General features: G+C 41.6%; 1 long non-coding RNA gene across 2 annotated transcripts in view; it reads left to right on the forward strand.

The window, feature by feature from the left end:
• Positions 1-17,559, forward strand: part of LOC134486956 (uncharacterized) — a 42,751-nt gene that overhangs the window by 20,991 nt on the left and 4,201 nt on the right. For both annotated transcript variants that reach the window (XR_010066556.1, XR_010066555.1), the window contains one exon: positions 17,121-17,446. This is a non-coding gene — a long non-coding RNA (uncharacterized LOC134486956). The remainder of the gene's footprint in view (positions 1-17,120; positions 17,447-17,559) is intronic.

Here is a 17,559-nt window from a genome sequence, read left to right on the forward strand (position 1 = left end):
ATGTGTTGGGAACTCAAGCTATATACAAATGGGGTAGCAATACCCAACTTCTACTGAACCTCTGTCATTGTGCTTCATTCCTCATGAGTGGAAAGCAATTGACTGCAAGACATTGGTGTGTGTGCGGGCGGCTGGGAACCTTTACTCAGCTGTGAAAATAAATCCTCGGGTTGTAAAAGTCCCACAGCCACATTGGATAATGGAAAGTAACAATGCTTCAGAACATTAAAACAAAGTTCCCAATGGCCAAAAACCATGGCAATGGCAAAGGGAAAGACACATGGAAATGGCAGATAGAAACAGTGGAGTTTCTTAATGCTGACAGGAGACAGATTTGAAACTCTTTATTCAAGTCAAATGAAAAAACAACCTTAATCAAAATTTTTAGAACATTGAAACTAGAATACTTTTCAAATGAGAAAACTACAACTGACCAGCAAGCAGGGATGTTTGAGTAGCCACCTGACTTTGCAGATGCAACATCAGCTGCCAGATAGTATAGGCAAAGATGGCAGCAGAGTTCTATTGGGAAGAAATCCATATTCCATTAACTTCCTGGCAGCACAAATGGAAAGAAGGGGAGTCTATGGTAGTTTAAAAGAAAGTGGCCCCCACAGGCCCACAGCGAGTGGCACTAATAGGAGATGTGACCTTTTTGAAAGAAGTCTATCACTGGGATTGGGATTAAGGTTTCAAATGCTCAAGCTAGGTCCATTGTCACTGTCTTTTCCTGCTGCCTGAGGATCCAGACATAGAACTGTAAGCTAATTTTCGAGTACCATGTCTACCTGTATAACACTATGACAATAATAGGCTAAATGTCTGAACTGTAAGGTAGCCTCAAGTTAAGTGATTTCCTTTTAATAAGAGTTGCTGTGGTCATGCTGTCTCTTTGTCTATAGCAATAACAACCCTAACTAAGACAGAGAAACATGGAGTGGGGTTTGCCACACAGATGGTTATCTCATTAAAGAAGATGAGGAAAAGAAATCTGGGAAGCACTCTGACTAGAAGCAAGTGTGGAGCATTCCAGATGACCTACACTCACTTTACTGAAGTCTAATAATGACAAGGATGGAATGACAAAGGGTTTTCTTGACATACGTCACTTTAACAAGAGCTCAATGTAGATGGGACCTGGATACGACAATGTATATAGTAGAAAACATAAGGTACGATGATAGACCAGTAGGTAGGTAGATAAGTAGATAAGAAATTTTAGGACCAGGAGCAAAAGAAGCCCTAAAAGGGAAAAACGAAGCAATTAAAGTTTGAATTAAGGAGACTGAATGCATGGCTCAGCAGTTCTGAGCACCAGATCCTCTCCCAGAGAATGTGGGTTCAATTCCCAGCCTCCTCATGGCAGTTCACAACTGTCTGTAACATCATTCAATGGAACCCAACAGCCTCACACGAACAAACATGTAGGCAAAACATCAATGCACATAAAAAAATAAGTTATTAAAATGATTTAAATAAATAGTTCAAATGGAAGCCCTTTCAATTCTAAAATTCTTCCTTTGATATTGGACCAGAAAGAAATGTATCAATCACATTTCCTGACCAAAATGCTGGCATTTCCCAAAGGGTGTTTCCTAACCCTCCTTCCTCTGGCCTCCCTGAAACGGGAGGATCACACAGTATAGCTCTGGCTGTCCTTGAATACTTTCTGTAGACTAACTTGATCATGAACTCAAAGAGATCTAAATGCCTTTGCTTCCTGAGTGCTGGGATTAAAGGTGTGTACCTCTATGCATGGCTAAAGAAATGTTCTCACTGTGTGGATAAGGCTGGCCTGAAACTCACAGAGATCCTCTTGTCTTTGCTTCTGGATTTTAAGGGTGTGTACTAAATACTGAGGTTTCACATGTGTGTTATTAATGCCTTATTATTTCTTTGACTTCCATCTCATAATGCTTTGCTGTTGCTTTTCACACTTTATACAAGTACACATCTTGCTCATGGTTCTAAAGTCCTGATCAAGCATCATCCTAACTAAACTGGGTAGAAAAGCTACCATGCAACCCACTGCAACACTTTAACATCTGCAACATATTCCAGCAGGTTTTGTTGTTTGTTTAATGTATGGCTGTTAATTGTTATTGTTATTGTTGCTGTTGCGAGGTAACCTTTGGCTAATATAGAACTCACTACACACATGCTTACAGTAATGAACACACTGAAACTGTAGTGCCAGAGAAATGTTTGTGGTCCCCCCCAAAAAAGACAGGAGTTGCAAGGTGATCCAATTCACATCAGGGTCTTTCTTCTATTCAAGGTAGTTTGATCCCTCCCAACACACCATCATCATGCATGATGGTTTTGATTGTGGAGGATCCCTGAATGACTGAATGATCTTTAGAGTAAACAGCAAGCAGGGAGTACGTGTGTAAGCATCCAATTGAAAAGCTACTCTTGCTTTTAACATAATTGGCTGGTTCTGGGAGTCATATCATAAACTTAATTTCTGTTCTCCTCTGCATTGGTGGTTGTTATACAGAGGGTAGGCTTGTAACCTGATGGTGCAAATTTGTTGGGGGAATGACCTGAAGAAGCTGGTATTGTTGTGGGTATAACCTGGAGATGCCACTCTTCTTGGGGATTAGCCTAGAGACTGGAGCTAGTCTCAGGTTTTGTTTGGGGACAACTGGGAAACTAATGCTAAGTACCAGCCTGTGAGTTTTGTGACCTGATTTTAAACAGGTCAAATTCTCTAAAATGGAGTCTGAACTTAAAAGATTTGGCCTCACATCTCCCCACTTCTCTTGTGACTAGTAGCCCCAGTCATGGGACTTTCTAAAGCTTTGGGAAAACACTGATAGGGATATGTCTCTGTAGTGTCTCTGGGGCATGAGTAGGGGCCCATCAGTGAAAGACAGGAGGGAGTCTTGAGGAGGAATTCTCCTCTGCTGGCCAGGTTCCTCTTCAATTGCAAACAAATGTGTGGTGGATCCATGTAACTCTGTAGCACAGGGACCCTTTCAGTGAAGCTCTAGTGACCCCTCAGTGTCTCTTGACTAGGCCCCAATCTCCAACCTAAAGTTGGTGGAGTTCCATGTTGGGTTGAGGTCCTGAGAAAGGAATCAATGTAGCTATATGTATCAATAATTCAGGTTGCCATGAGATTAAGTGAATGGGTTTTCCTTCTGACTCTTCTGGCCCGCCACTGTCTCATGTCCCATTGGGCCAAGTGTCCATGCATAAAAACCCCTGAAACCACAAGCCAAAACAGCCCTATTTCCATTTATGTTGATTATTTCAGAAATTTTATGACAGCAACAGAAAGCATACTTCTGCACTGAAAAAATTTCTATCGGTCGAAAGCTCTCTGTGTGCCAAGCATTGTGCTATGTTGTTTATTTATATGTTACTGACTTTCACTGAAGGATTACTGGATAAGATGCACACTTACCATCTCTCTGAGAGCTGATGCAGTTTGGGCTCAGAGAGGTCTAGTTAGGTGGCTGGAACTAGAGGCTAGTAACCACTACAGGTTAATGTAGTAATAACTGTGGATAGTAACCACTATTGTTCTGTAGATTAACACTGTAACCACTGCTGTTCTATGGGTTAACACCGAGTGCTGACCTTGTAAACATCAAAAAGAAAGTCTCAGTGCTCTCTCCTATAAGCACGTTTGGGTTCCTTAATTGTTAAAAATTAAACTAAAAATCCCATGTAGCCATGACAAATCTCACCTCCCAGCCTTCTCATCATTAATTTAATTTCCTCCAGGGTTTAGCTGAGCATTTGAGCACTTACATTTGTATTTCTGAATATCGTACTGATTCAATTATTTACTAAATTTTCTCCTTAATCCACTTTCAATTGCCTTTCCCCAGACTGCACGGAAATTTAACGCTGTATAAAGCAACACTTGTTTCCTATAATTTAAATAACATTAAAAATGTTTGTTCCTGGTAATCAAGGCCCAAGGAGGCTAGAAGGGGAAACTTTTGGGTTAGTTGTAAGACACACATGAGGGAAGAATGGGGTCAAACAGGACAGAGGTTAATGATGTCATTGACATTGGGGTCTGTGGAATTATTAATCAAGTCAAAAGCTGATCTAAATGACAGTCATAGTGGACAGTTTCAGAGTACAAATAACCTTAAAAGAATGACCCTTGGGGAGATTGTAACAGAGGATTATATAATTTTCAAAAAATCAGGGCAGAATTTGCACAATGGTAACTAGTTAGGGTTCTGTGAAATACAGGTGGCATGAGGCAACCTTCAAACCAACTCACTGTAACATTTGGGACTTTCCAAGGGGTGGTGGGAGGTTGGGTTGGAAGTCATAGGTGGCTGTGTTTAACAGTTTGGATTGTAGCTGTTTCAGGAACTAAGCTAGCTTTTTTTCTTCCTGGAAGGGAGGGGTCCTTACTCTTGGAGGTTTGTGGTGTAACTTTTCCACTGGCCTTAGATGGACAGCAACTCTGTCTCTTTCATTTGGAAGATGTGTCAAGACCAGAAGACCACACTTTGCCATTTTGGGCAGTAAATAGGAAGTTGATTCTGGATCCTGGGAAATGAAATCTAGAAGGTGTATGTTCATCACAGAGTCCCAGAATTCATGGCTTCAGAAGCATTGGATCAAAATGGTATTTAGTGGATTGAGATCTCAAGGATGACTCGACATGAAGAGCAAAGGGATAATGGGAACAAGTGGGTTTTTCTTTGGAATCAGAAAGATTGTTCTGCATTTCTAAATGTGGCTTCATGAGGACAGAATCAAAAGTAGCTTCCCCATGTTGGAAATACACGGACAATTTATGAACTGAATGTTGTCCTATTGCTTTATTGCATGAGTAAACTTAGCTCAAAATCATTGTCCGTTTTTAATTTTTTCCTGTGTATAAGTCTGTGAACGTGTACGTATGCATGTATCTGAGTAATTTGTTTGCATATACATACTTATATTTGTGGGCTTTGAGTGTGTGTGTGTGTGTGTGTGTGTGTGTGTGTGTGTTGCTTATATAGAACAGAGGAGGAAGTCAGAAATGGAAATGTTGTTAAAGACAGCCATATATCAACAGGTGACTACTGGGACTAGAACCTGAGCCATCGGGAAGAGCAGCAAGTGCTTCTAACCACGTTCCCATAAGTTCAGTCCTAAACCAGAATATTAATATGCTCATTTGAGGGGACAAACATTCATATTCTGTGTCATCTTGTGCTTCATGCCACCGTTCATGACTACTGGAGAAAGGATTGGATGGTGTCCCAGAATGCTGGGTGAACGCCTGTGACCCAGCTTAACAAGAACTCTAAGAATGCAATTCAAGCAGTGACTCAGATTAATTTTGGATTTTGGGTATTTTGTGTAAATTTGTTTTAGATGTCACTTCTATTTTCTGAGAATGAATGTTTTGCCTGCATGTATGTGAGTATACCCAATGAATGCATAGCATGCTCTCTGTTCAGAAGATGCCATCAGATCCCCTGAAACTGGAGTCATAAATGGTTGGGGCCACCAAGTGACTGCTGGGATCCAAATCTGTGTCTTTGACAATAACATAAGTGCTCTTTACACCAAAGCCATCTAACTCCCCAGCTTCTGAGTTATTCAGCTGTCTTTGGATGTCAGCAAACAACCACCAATCTTTCAACAGAAGAACATTAGTCTCTATTTTCACTTTCTAAGGTTATTAATTTGAACTATGGAGATGTGGAAGTGGGTGTGTGCTTGGGTAGCAGCATGAGGCATCCAGAGGCCTTGTACTACCCTGGAGCTAAAATTCCCATCAGTTTTCAGATATCCAAAGTGAGGACTGGGAACTGAACTCTATAGGGGCAGTACAAATTATGAACTGATAAGCCATCTCTTCAGTTCCTGCATTCTATTTATTTATCTTGTGTCTGCGTATAAAAAACAACATTCCGACAGACCGGATAAACAGTTCTCTGCACCCAAATCCCGTGGGAGGGAGAGCTAAACCTTCAAAGAGGCAGACACGCCTGGGAAACCAGAAGAGACTACACTCTGCACACATCTCTGACGCCAGAGGAAAACACCAAAGGCCATCTGGAACCCTGGTGCATGGAGGCTCCCGGAAAGGGTGGTGCAGATCTTCCTGGTTGCTGCCACCACGGAGAGCTTGTGGGCAGCACCCCACGAGCAAACTCGAGCCTCGGGACCACAAGTAAGACCAACTTTTCTGCTGCAAGAGACCTGCCTGGTGAACTCAGGACACACAGAGGCAAAATTCCTCTAGGACCGGGCACTTCCGGTGTTTACCCGAGGATCCCGGCCCGCAGCAGCTCTCTGCTCTCAGACCCCGTGGGAGAGAGACCTCACCGCCTGGTCAGGTGGGCACTCCTGAGGCTGCAGAGCAGAAGAGACCACCAACACTGCCCACCCCTGCCCACATCCCTGGCCCAAGAGGAAACTGTATACGGCCTCTGGGTTCCGGTGGGGGAGGGCCCAGGAGCGGCAGGAACCCTGCGCCTGATACACCGCCGGAATCTAAAGGGACAGACCAGATAAACAGTTCTCTGCACCCAAATCCCGTGGGAGGGAGAGCTAAACCTACAGAGAGGCAGACACACCTGGGAAACCAGAAGAGACTGCACTCTGCACACATCTCTGATGCCAGAGGAAAACACCAAACGCCATCTGGAACCCTGGTGCACGGAGGCTCCTGGAAACGGCAGCGCAGATCTTCCTGGTTGCTGCCACCGCAGAGAGCTCGAGGGCAGAACCCCATGAGCAAACTTGAGCCTCGGGACCACAGGTAAGACCAACTTTTCTGCTGCAAGTGACCTGCCTGGTGAACACCAGACACAGGCCCACAGGAACAGCTGAAGACCTGTAGATAGGAAAAACTACATGCCCGAAAGCAGAACACTCTGTCCCCATAACTGGCTGAAAGAAAACAGGAAAACAGGTCTACAGCACTCCTGACACACAGGCTTATAGGACAGTCTAGCCACTGTCAGAAATAGCAGAACAAAGTAACACTAGAGATAATCTGATGGCGAGAGGCAAGCACAGGAACCCAAGCAACAGAAACCAAGACTACATGGCATCATCGGAGCCCAATTCTCCCACCAGAGCAAACACAGAATATCCAAACACACCAGAAAAGCAAGATCTAGTTTCAAAATCATATTTGATCATGATGCTGGAGGACTTCAAGAAAGACGTGAAGAACTCCCTTAGAGAACAAGTAGAAGCCTATAGAGAGGAATCGCAAAAATCTCTGAAAGAATTCCAGGAAATCATAAATAAACAAGTAGAAGTCCATAGAGAGGAGTCACAAAAATCCCTGAAAGAATTCCAGGAAAACAAAATCAAAGAGTTGAAGGAATTAAAAATGGAAATAGAAGCAATCAAGAAAGAACACATGGAAACAACACTGGATATACAAAACCAAAAGAAGAGACAAGGAGCTGTAGATACGAGCTTCACCAACTGAATACAAGAGATGGAAGAGAGAATCTCAGGAGCAGAAGATTCCATAGAAATCATTGACTCAACTGTCAAAGATAATGTAAAGCGGAAAAAGCTACTGGTCCAAAGCATACAGGAAATCCAGGACTCAATGAGAAGATCAAACCTAAGTATAATAGGTGTAGAAGAGAGTGAAGACTCCCAGCTCAAAGGACCAGTAAATATCTTCAACAAAATCATAGAAGAAAACTTCCCTAACCTAAAGAAAGAGATACCCATAGGCATACAAGAAGCCTACAGAACTCCAAATAGATTGGACCAGAAAAGAAACACCTCCCGTCACATACTAGTCAAAACACCAAACACACAAAATAAAGAAAGAATATTAAAAGCAGTAAGGGAAAAAGGTCAAGTAACATATAAAGGGAGACCTATCAGAATTACACCAGACTTTTCGCCAGAAATTATGAAAGCCAGAAGATACTGGACAGATGTCATACAGACCCTAAGAGAACACAAATGCCAGCCCAGGTTACTGTATCCTGCAGAACTCTCAATTAACATAGATGGAGAAACCAAGATATTCCATGACAAAACCAAATTTACACAATATCTTTCTACAAATCCAGCACTACAGAGGATAATAAATGGTAAAGCCCAACATAAGGAGGCAAGCTATACCGTAGAAGAAGCAAGAAACTAATCGTCTTGGCAAGAAAACAAAGAGAAGAAAAGCACACAAACATAACCTCACATCCAAATATGAATATAACAGGAAGCAATAATCACTATTCCTTAATATCTCTCAACATCAATGGCCTCAACTCCCCAATAAAAAGACATAGATTAACAAACTGGATACGCAACAAGGACCCTGCATTCTGCTGCCTACAGGAAACACACCTCAGAGACAAAGACAGACACTACCTCAGAGATAAAAGGCTGGAAAACAACTTTCCAAGCAAATGGTCGGAAGAAGCAAGCTGGAGTAGCCATTCTAATATCAAATAAAATCAATTTTCAACTAAAATTCATCAAAAAAGACAAGGAAGGACACTTCATATTCATCAAAGGAAAAATCCACCAAGATGAACTCTCAATCCTAAATATCTATGCCCCAAATACAAGGGCAACTACATACGTAAAAGAAACCTTACTAAAGCTCAAAACACACATTGCACCTCACACAATAGTAGTAGGAGACTTCAACACCCCATTCTCATCAATGGACAGATCATGGAAAAAAATTAAACAGAGACGTAGACAGACTAAGAGAAGTCATGAGCCAAATGGACTTAACAGATATTTATAGAACATTCTATCCTAAAGCAAAAGGTTATAACTTCTTCTCAGCTCCTCATGGTACTTTCTCCAAAATTGACCATATAATTGGTCAAAAAACGGGCCTCAACAGGTACAGAAAGATAGAAATAATCCCATGCTTGCTATCGGACCACCACAGCCTAAAACTGGTCTTCAATAACAATAAGGGAAGAATGCCCACATATACTTGGAAACTGAACAATGCTCTACTCAATGATAACCTGGTCAAGGAAGAAATAAAGAAAGAAATTAAAGACGTTTTAGAATTTAATGAAAATAAAGGTACAACATACCCAAACTTATGGGACACAATGAAAGCTGTGCTAAGAGGAAAACTCATAGAGCTGAGTGCCTGCAGAAAGAAACAGGAAAGAGCATATGTCAGCAGCTTGACAGCACACCTAAAAGCTCTAGAACAAAAAGAAGCAAATACACCCAGGAGGAATAGAAGGCAGGAAATAATCAAACTCAGAGCTGAAATCAACCAAGTAGAAACAAAAAGGACCATAGAAAGAATCAACAGAACCAAAAGTTGGTTCTTTGAGAAAATCAACAAGATAGATAAACCCTTAGCCAGACTAACGAGAGGACACAGAGAGTGTATCCAAATTAACAAAATCAGAAATGAAAAGGGAGACATAACTACAGATTCAGAGGATATTCAAAAAATCATCAGATCTTACTATAAAAACCTATATTCAACAAAACTTGAAAATCTGCAGGAAATGGACAATTTCCTAGACAGATACAAGGTACCGAAGTTAAATCAGGAACAGATAAACCAGTTAAAAAACCCCATAACTCCTAAGGAAATAGAAGCAGTCATTAAAGGTCTCCCAACCAAAAAGAGCCCAGGTCCAGACGGGTTTAGTGCAGAATTCTATCAGACCTTCATAGAAGACCTCTTACCAATATTATCCAATCTATTCCACAAAATTGAAAGAGATGGAGCACTACCGAATTCCTTCTATGAAGCCACAATTACTCTTATACCTAAACCACACAAACAGCCAAAAAAAGAAAGAGAACTTCAGACCAATTTCCCTTATGAATATCGACGCAAAAATACACAAAAAAATTCAGGCAAACCGAATCCAAGAGCACATCAAAACGATCATCCACCGTGATAAAGTATGCTTCATCCCAGGCATATAGGGATGGTTTAATATACGGAAAACCATCAACGTGATCCATTATATAAACAAACTGAAAGAACAAAACCACATGATCATTTCATTAGATGCTGAGAAAGCATTTGACAAAATTCAACACCCCTTCATGATAAAAGTCCTGGAAAGAATAGGAATTCAAGGCCCATACCTAAACATAGTAAAAGCCATATAGAGCAAACCAGTTGCTCACATTAAAGTAAATGGAGAGAAACTTGAAGCAATCCCACTAAAATCAGGGACTAGACAAGGCTGCCCACTCTCTCCCTACTTATTCAATGTAGTTCTTGAAGTTCTAGCCAGAGCAATCAGACAACAACAGAAGGTCAAGGGGATACAGATCGGAAAAGAAGAAGTCAAAATATCACTATTTGCAGATGATATGATAGTATATATAAGTGATCCCAAAAGTTCCACTAGAGAACTACTAAAGCTGATAGACAAATTCAGCAAGGTGGCTATATATAAAATTAACTCAAATAAATCAGTGGCCTTCCTCCAAACAAAAGAGAAACAAGCCGAGAAAGAAATTAGGGAAACGACACCCTTCATAATAGACCCAAATAATATAAAGTAACTCGGTGTGACTTTAACCAAGCAATAAAAGATCTGTACAATAAGAACTTCAAGACTCTGAAGAAAGAAATTGAAGAAGTCCTCAGAAGATGGAAAGAGTTCCCATGCTCATGGATTGGCAGGATTAATATAGTAAAAATGGCCATTTTACCAAAAGCAATCTACAGATTCAATGCAATCCCCATCAAAATACCCATCCAATTCTTCAAAGTGTTAGACAGAACAATTTGCAAATTCATCTGGAATAACAAAAAACCCAGGAGAGCTAAAGCTATCCTCAACAATAAAAGGACTTCAGGGGGAATCACTATCCCTGAACTCAAGCAGTATTACAGAGCAATAGTGATAAAAACTGCATGGTATTGGTACAGAGACAGACAGATAGACCAATGGAACAGAATTGAAGACCCAGAAATGAACCCACACACCTATGGGCACTTGATTTTTGACAAAGGAGCCAAAACCATCAAATGGAAAAAAGATAGCATTCTCAGCAATGGTGCTTGTTCAACTGGAGGTCAACATGTAGAAGAATGCAGATCGATCCAAGCTTATCACCCTGTATAAAGCTTAAGTCCAAGTGGATCAAGGACCTCCACATCAAACCAGATACACTCAAACTAATAGAAGAAAAACTAGGGCAGCATCCCGAACACATGGGCACTGGAAAAAAATTCCTGAACAAAACACCAAGGACTTATGCTCTAAGATCAAGAATTGACAAGTGGGATCTCATAAAACTGCAAAGCTTCTGTAAGTCAAAGGACACTGTGGTTAGGACAAAACAGCAACCAACAGATTGGGAAAAGATCTTTACCAATCCTACAACAGATAGAGGCCTTATATCGAAAATATACGAAGAACTCAAGAAGTTAGACCGCAGGGAGACAAATAACCCTATTAAAAAATGGGGTTCAGAGCTAAACAAAGAATTCACAGCTGAGGAATGCCGAATGGCTGAGAAACACCTAAAGAAATGTTCAACATCTTTAGTCATAAGGGAAATGCAAATCAAAACAACCCTGAGATTTCACCTCACACCAGTCAGAATGGCTAAGATCAAAAACTCAGGTGACAGCAGATGCTGGCAAGGATGTGGAGAAAGAGGAACACTCCTCCATTGTTGGTGGGATTGCAGACTGGTACAACCATTCTGGAAAATCAGTCTGGAGGTTCCTCAGAAAATTGTACATTGAACTGCCTGAGGATCCAGCTATACCTCTCTTGGGCATATACCCAAAAGATGCCCCAACTTATGAAAAAGACACATGCTCCACTATGTTCATCGCAGCCTTATTTAGCCAGAAGCCGGAAAGAACCCAGATGCCCTTCAACAGAGGAATGGATACAGAAAATGTGGTACATCTACACAATGGAATATTACTCAGCTATCAAAAACAATGACTTTATGAAATTTGTAGGCAAATGGTCGGAACTGGATAATATCATCCTGAGTGAGGTAACCCAATCACAGAAAAACACACATGGTATGCACTCATTGATAAGTGGCTATTAGCCCAAATGCTTGAATTACCCTAGATGCCTAGAACAAATGAAACTCAAGACAGATGATCAAAATGTGAATGCTTCACTCCTTCTTTAAAAGGGAAACAAGAATACCCTTGGCAGGGAATAGAGAGGCAAAGATTAAAACAGAGACTGAAGGAACACCTTCAGAGCCTGCCCCACATGTGGCCCATACATATACAGCCACCCAATTAGACAAGATGGATGAAGCAAAGAACTGCAGACCGACAGGAGCCGATATAGATAGCTCCTGAGAGACACAGCCAGAATACAGCAAATACAGAGGGGAATGCCAGCAGCAAACCACTGAACTGAGAATAGGACCCCCGTTGAAGGAATCAGAGAAAGAACTGGAAGAGCTTGAAGGGGCTCGAGACCCCATATGTACAACAATGCCAAGCAACCAGAGCTTCCAGGGACTAAGCCACCACCTAAAGACTATACATGGACTGACCCTGGACTCTGACCTCATAGGTAGCAATTAATATCCTAGTAAGAGCACCAGTGGAAGGGGAAGTCCTGGGTCCTGCTAAGACTCAACCCCCAGTGAACTAGATTGTTGGGGGGAGGGTGGCAAGGGGGGGAAGATGGGGAGGGAAACACCCGGAAAGAAGGGAAGCGGGGAGGGGGATGTTTGCCCAGAACCGGGAAAGGGAATAACACTCGAAATGTATATAAGTAATACTCAAGTTAATTAAAAAAAAAAAAAAACAACATTCCTACCTTGCCCTTCTTTTTTTTTTTTAACTTGAATATTTCTTATTTACATATCGAGTGTTATTCCCTTTCCTGGTTTACGGGCAAACATCCCCCTAATCCCTCCCCCTCCCCTTCTTTATTGGTGTTCCCCTCCTCATCCTCCCCCCATTGCTGCCCTCCCCACAACAATCACGTTCAGTCTTAGCAGGACCCAGGGCTTCCCCTTACACTGATGATCTTGGGCCAGGGATGTGGGCAGGGCTGGGCAGTGTTGGTGGTCTCTTCTGCTCTACAGTCTCAGGAGTGCCCACCTCCTACCTTGGCCTTCTTGAGAACGTCAGAGAAATTTAGGTGTCAGCACTAACCTTCCATTATGTGCATCCCACGGAATAAACTTAAGGTATCAAGCTTATTCCTGGACTACTTTCCCTTCATGGCAAAGTTTGCTGTCCATATTTAATAACATTAAAAATGAGGGGTAAAATAAGTATTCTTCAAAATTCTTCACTGCTATCTCCTTATCCAGGGGAGAGGGAAACAATGAATAGGCATAGGGACTCAGAAGAATAAGAGAAATTGACATTTTAACTTTTATAATGCAGTTCTCAAGGAATGTTCATCCTTTAGAACAGGACAGTAACTTTCATCCATGAGACACTTATGTCCAAGTTTACAGCCAGAAGTTGGGAGTGATGAAAAACAGGACTCACAAATATATTGGGCTATTCAACAATCCCAACACCCAGGAAATGGAAGAAAGATCAGAGTTCAAGTCCACCACAGGCTATATGTGACCAGAGGGAAGGATGGTTGAGAGATATAGGGAAAAGTGTGCTATAGATCCCACTCCCTTTGCTCAGTATAGTCTTCAGTTTTGCTTTTGCAACTTTGGTGTGACCACAGTGTCTCCTCCTGAATGACATTCATCTGGCCATCTGGAACCTCATGAGATTGCAGGTCCTCGTTGCTTAATTGAGGTTGACAATGCAGTCTAAATGAATTGGGCAGCAGCCTCACGAGTGAGATGTAACTGAAGCCTGGCAGGAAGGAGAAGTGAGGCAATGAGAGATTGGCTGCTGTTTTCATCCATGTCAAGAGGTTCTAGACAGTAGGAGCTCAGAACTCATGGGACTTTTGCATCTATATGGTTAGAGGACTGTCCTGATGAGGAATCTGGAAACAGGCTGATAACTAAGGAGGAAACAAGAAAAGTTCCATCCAGGCTCCAGGATCTAAGGTTTTGTTTACAACTTGCATGCAGGAGAAGCTGATCATTCTTGTGGAGTCGAATCTTTATGATTCCACAGACAGCTGTGGAATGGACCCACTGCTCTGAATCTTAACCTGGCACAAGTGTTGTGACCCAACTGCAAGTCACTTTGTTTCCAAACCATTGAGCAGTTTATGAAGCTGTGTGCCCTGAGTACCCACACTGACAGACCTGTGCCTAGGCTTTTCTTTCTCGGTAACAAGAAACATCCTCTCTGTATTGTCTAGAAACTAAGAAAAAGCCTTGTTTATGGTATACTATAAAAAGAACTCAGAATCTCATGAAAGTTAAACAATTACTCCACTCAAGATATATATAACATATGCCCTGCAAAAAAATGTACAGACTCAATCAGTATTTTTGACTACTGTTCTGTTTCTTTGTTCATCTGTTTATTCATTTGTTCATTCCTTTCTTCTTTTCAGTTTTTGTTGTTGTTGTTTTTGTTGTTGCTGTTTTGTGGTATTTTTGTTTCTGTTGTATTGTTTGTTTGTTTGTTTGTTTGTTTGAGACCGGATTTCTCTGGTTACCCCTGGCTATTCTGGAACTCCCTCTGTAGATCATGGTGACCTTGAACTCAGAGATCCTCCTATACTTCTGCTTTCTGAGTACTAGGATTAAAGTCGTGTGTGCCAGCACCTAACTCCACTCTCTTTCTTTGTGTCTGTCACAGCCGACTCTTGCCACGACCTCCAGCTCAGATCCTAAATCCAGAAAGACTGATTATTTTGATAGATATACAGGCTCCTGAATCATGATTTTTTTGATTAATGTGTCCTCTCTTTTATCCACAGACTACACCTGGTACTATGTCATACTCAGAACTACAGAGAACTAAGAGGGTGTGGTAGCTCTTTTATAGCCAAAGGATAATGTAAGAGGGTTAGGGAGATTTGAAAGTCAATTTAGTTGAAAGTTCCACGTACACATAACAATAGAATGAGAATCTCTCTGAAAAAAGAATTCAAAATAATTAAGTATGAAAAAAATGTTACAGTTGGAGAGATAGCTTAGCAGTTAAGACTGGTCTTCCAGAGGTCCTGAATTCAATTCTCAGCAACCACATGGTGGCTCACAACCATTTGTAATGGGATCCGATAATTTTCTGCTATGTCTGAAGACAGTTATCGTGTACTTAGATACATAAATTACATGTTTATAAAAAGGAAGAAAATGACCTTAAAAAAGGAAATCAAGGAAAATCTCAGAGGTTTTTGGATAGATGCCATTGAGGTCCCTCTGACCATGGAGTCAAACACTTGTCTTTCTCCCATGAGATATGATTCAATCAATCTACAAACAAACAAACAAACAAACAAACAAACTTAACAGGGTAGAGAAACTTGGCCTACCATTCAGACTTCAGCTTGTGGTTTGGAGCTGGAGCTAATAAATGGAAAAGTGAGGAGGTGTATAAAAGGGTGAGAGGAGCCAGAGAAGAAACTAGAGCTCAGCAGTCCATGTCACATGCCTCCCTTGCTGGGAACAGGAAACCTATCACATCAGCCAATCTCTCATAAGTCCCCACCTCTCTAAAGACACCTCATCTCATCCAGCCTAGTCAGTGTCCATGTGTGACATTAGCCTCAAGATTGTACAGGGTCAACTCATTTCTGTGTCTTCAGAGGCCCAGATTTTAAACAATAGTTTGACCCTTACCTTGGTTAGGAGACATTGTTATCTCAAACCTGGAATGTTGTCTGTTCATTAGTATGTTGTTTTTGTGTGTTTGTTTGATACAGGCCTGCCTTCTTGCTGTACTGATCTTCAACTGACTGCCAACACTGGAGTTCATGATACTTCTCAGCACCTGAGAAGAGTCAGAGTTGGGGTCAATCTAAGGCCAGTGGAAGAATTCCACCAGAAAACTCCAAATACTAAGATCCCTCCCATCCAGGGAGAGTAGGGCTAGCTTAGTTGCTAAAGCAACTGCAAGCAAAACTGTCAAACAAAGCTACCTGTGACTTCCAACTGACTCCCTCACTTGACTCCCAACCATAATAGGACCCCCATGGAAGTCAAGAAAGTTCTACAGGTGATGAGTCAGTTTGAAGGTCACTTCAACCCATCAATAGTACCCTGCCTATTTACCATTGTTTGAATTCTGCCTGAATTGTTTGCAAGGTACATACCTCCTTGTTAGAGTCTGCTCAGGGTCATCTCCCCTTGAAGTGGTATGACTCCAACATATCAGAATTAAACTCCTCTTGTTTTTGCGTCAATTACTGCCTCTGTGAGTTTCATTCAAGAGGATATGGAAGAAGTTCAACTCGTACCTCACATTACCAGCATGAACTAGCATAGCAGCTTTATTTCAAGTTTTTGTTTGGGTATAATTTTTGAGACAGGGTCTTATTCTGGAGATAAGGTGTTCTTCAGCTCCTGGTAATTCTCCTGCTTCATCTTCCTGAATGGCTAAAATTTCTGGTGTTAACTACTAAGATAACCTTGACATCCTTTTGACAATTTTCTTTCTGTGTCATGTACTCCTGCATGCACAGGTGTCTGAAGCTCACTAAGTAGTCTATATGACATACCCTTTTCCCAATGAGTTTGTACTGCATTATCACTTATGGAATTTTGTATTGTTTTCACACTGTCTTTGAAACACTGACGCAGCCTGGACAGTGGGAACTGACAGTTCACCTCCTCAGTCTCTAAATGCTGCACGTGGGTAAATGGCAGCACAGCTGAATGCAAAGACTGAGGGTAATAACTGATGGCCCTTGATATACACCTGTCATAGACAGGCTTCAATCTTTTAAAAAGAATATGGGGAAGGATGAACTGTGATCTTTCTATGATCTTTCTGTTAGGACCTTTGCCATAAATGGCTATGTCTCATCACTGTGGATACATGGGACCCCTTCCAGTATGAGATGAAAATGAGGAGAGCAGTGGGTATAATGAGATGGGACAGTAATGAGTTAGGACCACGATCTCATGGGTAGTTGTAAGTTTGTCCAGGCTGCCTGCCAGGAAGTTCATGGATTAATTTTTTTTTAATTTATGGTTTTATAGCAACAGGTAGTGTTGGCATAAGGCCAACTGAATATCAGGAATTGTCTTCATTGTGACTTGTGTCTTAATTGTGATTCCTTTGATTGAACAGATTAGGGGTTTCCTAATACTTAGCTTGAAAAATGTGTGTTCTTTCCTAGAATTCTCCTGAAGACTCTGGATCCTGAGAATTTATCAGAATGAGTATCTCAGTCCAGCATATACTCTTGCAGCAGGCAGTGCAGTGGCTGCTGAGAGATGAGGCCTTGGCTATTTCTTCTCTAGAGTACCTTCCCATGGAGTTCTTCCTACCACTCTTCAGGAAGACCTATGCTGGCAATGAGGCTAACATCATGAAGGCAATGGTAGAAGCCTGGCCTTTTCACTACATGCCCATTGGGACCCTGATGAAAGCCTCACACATAGAGACTTTTAAGGCTCTGTTGGATGCAGTGGATTCTCTCATTATACAGAAGGTTCTCCATAGGTAGGTAAGATCTGGCTCATGGTCCTTGAAGTACAAGTAGAGTCAGATAGATTGGGAGGGAGCACATGTGAATGGGAGGCTTCTCACTACAGCAGCTTCTAGGATTGCAAAGT

The sequence above is a fragment of the Rattus norvegicus genome, chromosome 5 (genome assembly GCF_036323735.1).
Source record: "Rattus norvegicus strain BN/NHsdMcwi chromosome 5, GRCr8, whole genome shotgun sequence".
NCBI classification, from domain to species: Eukaryota; Metazoa; Chordata; class Mammalia; order Rodentia; family Muridae; genus Rattus; species Rattus norvegicus.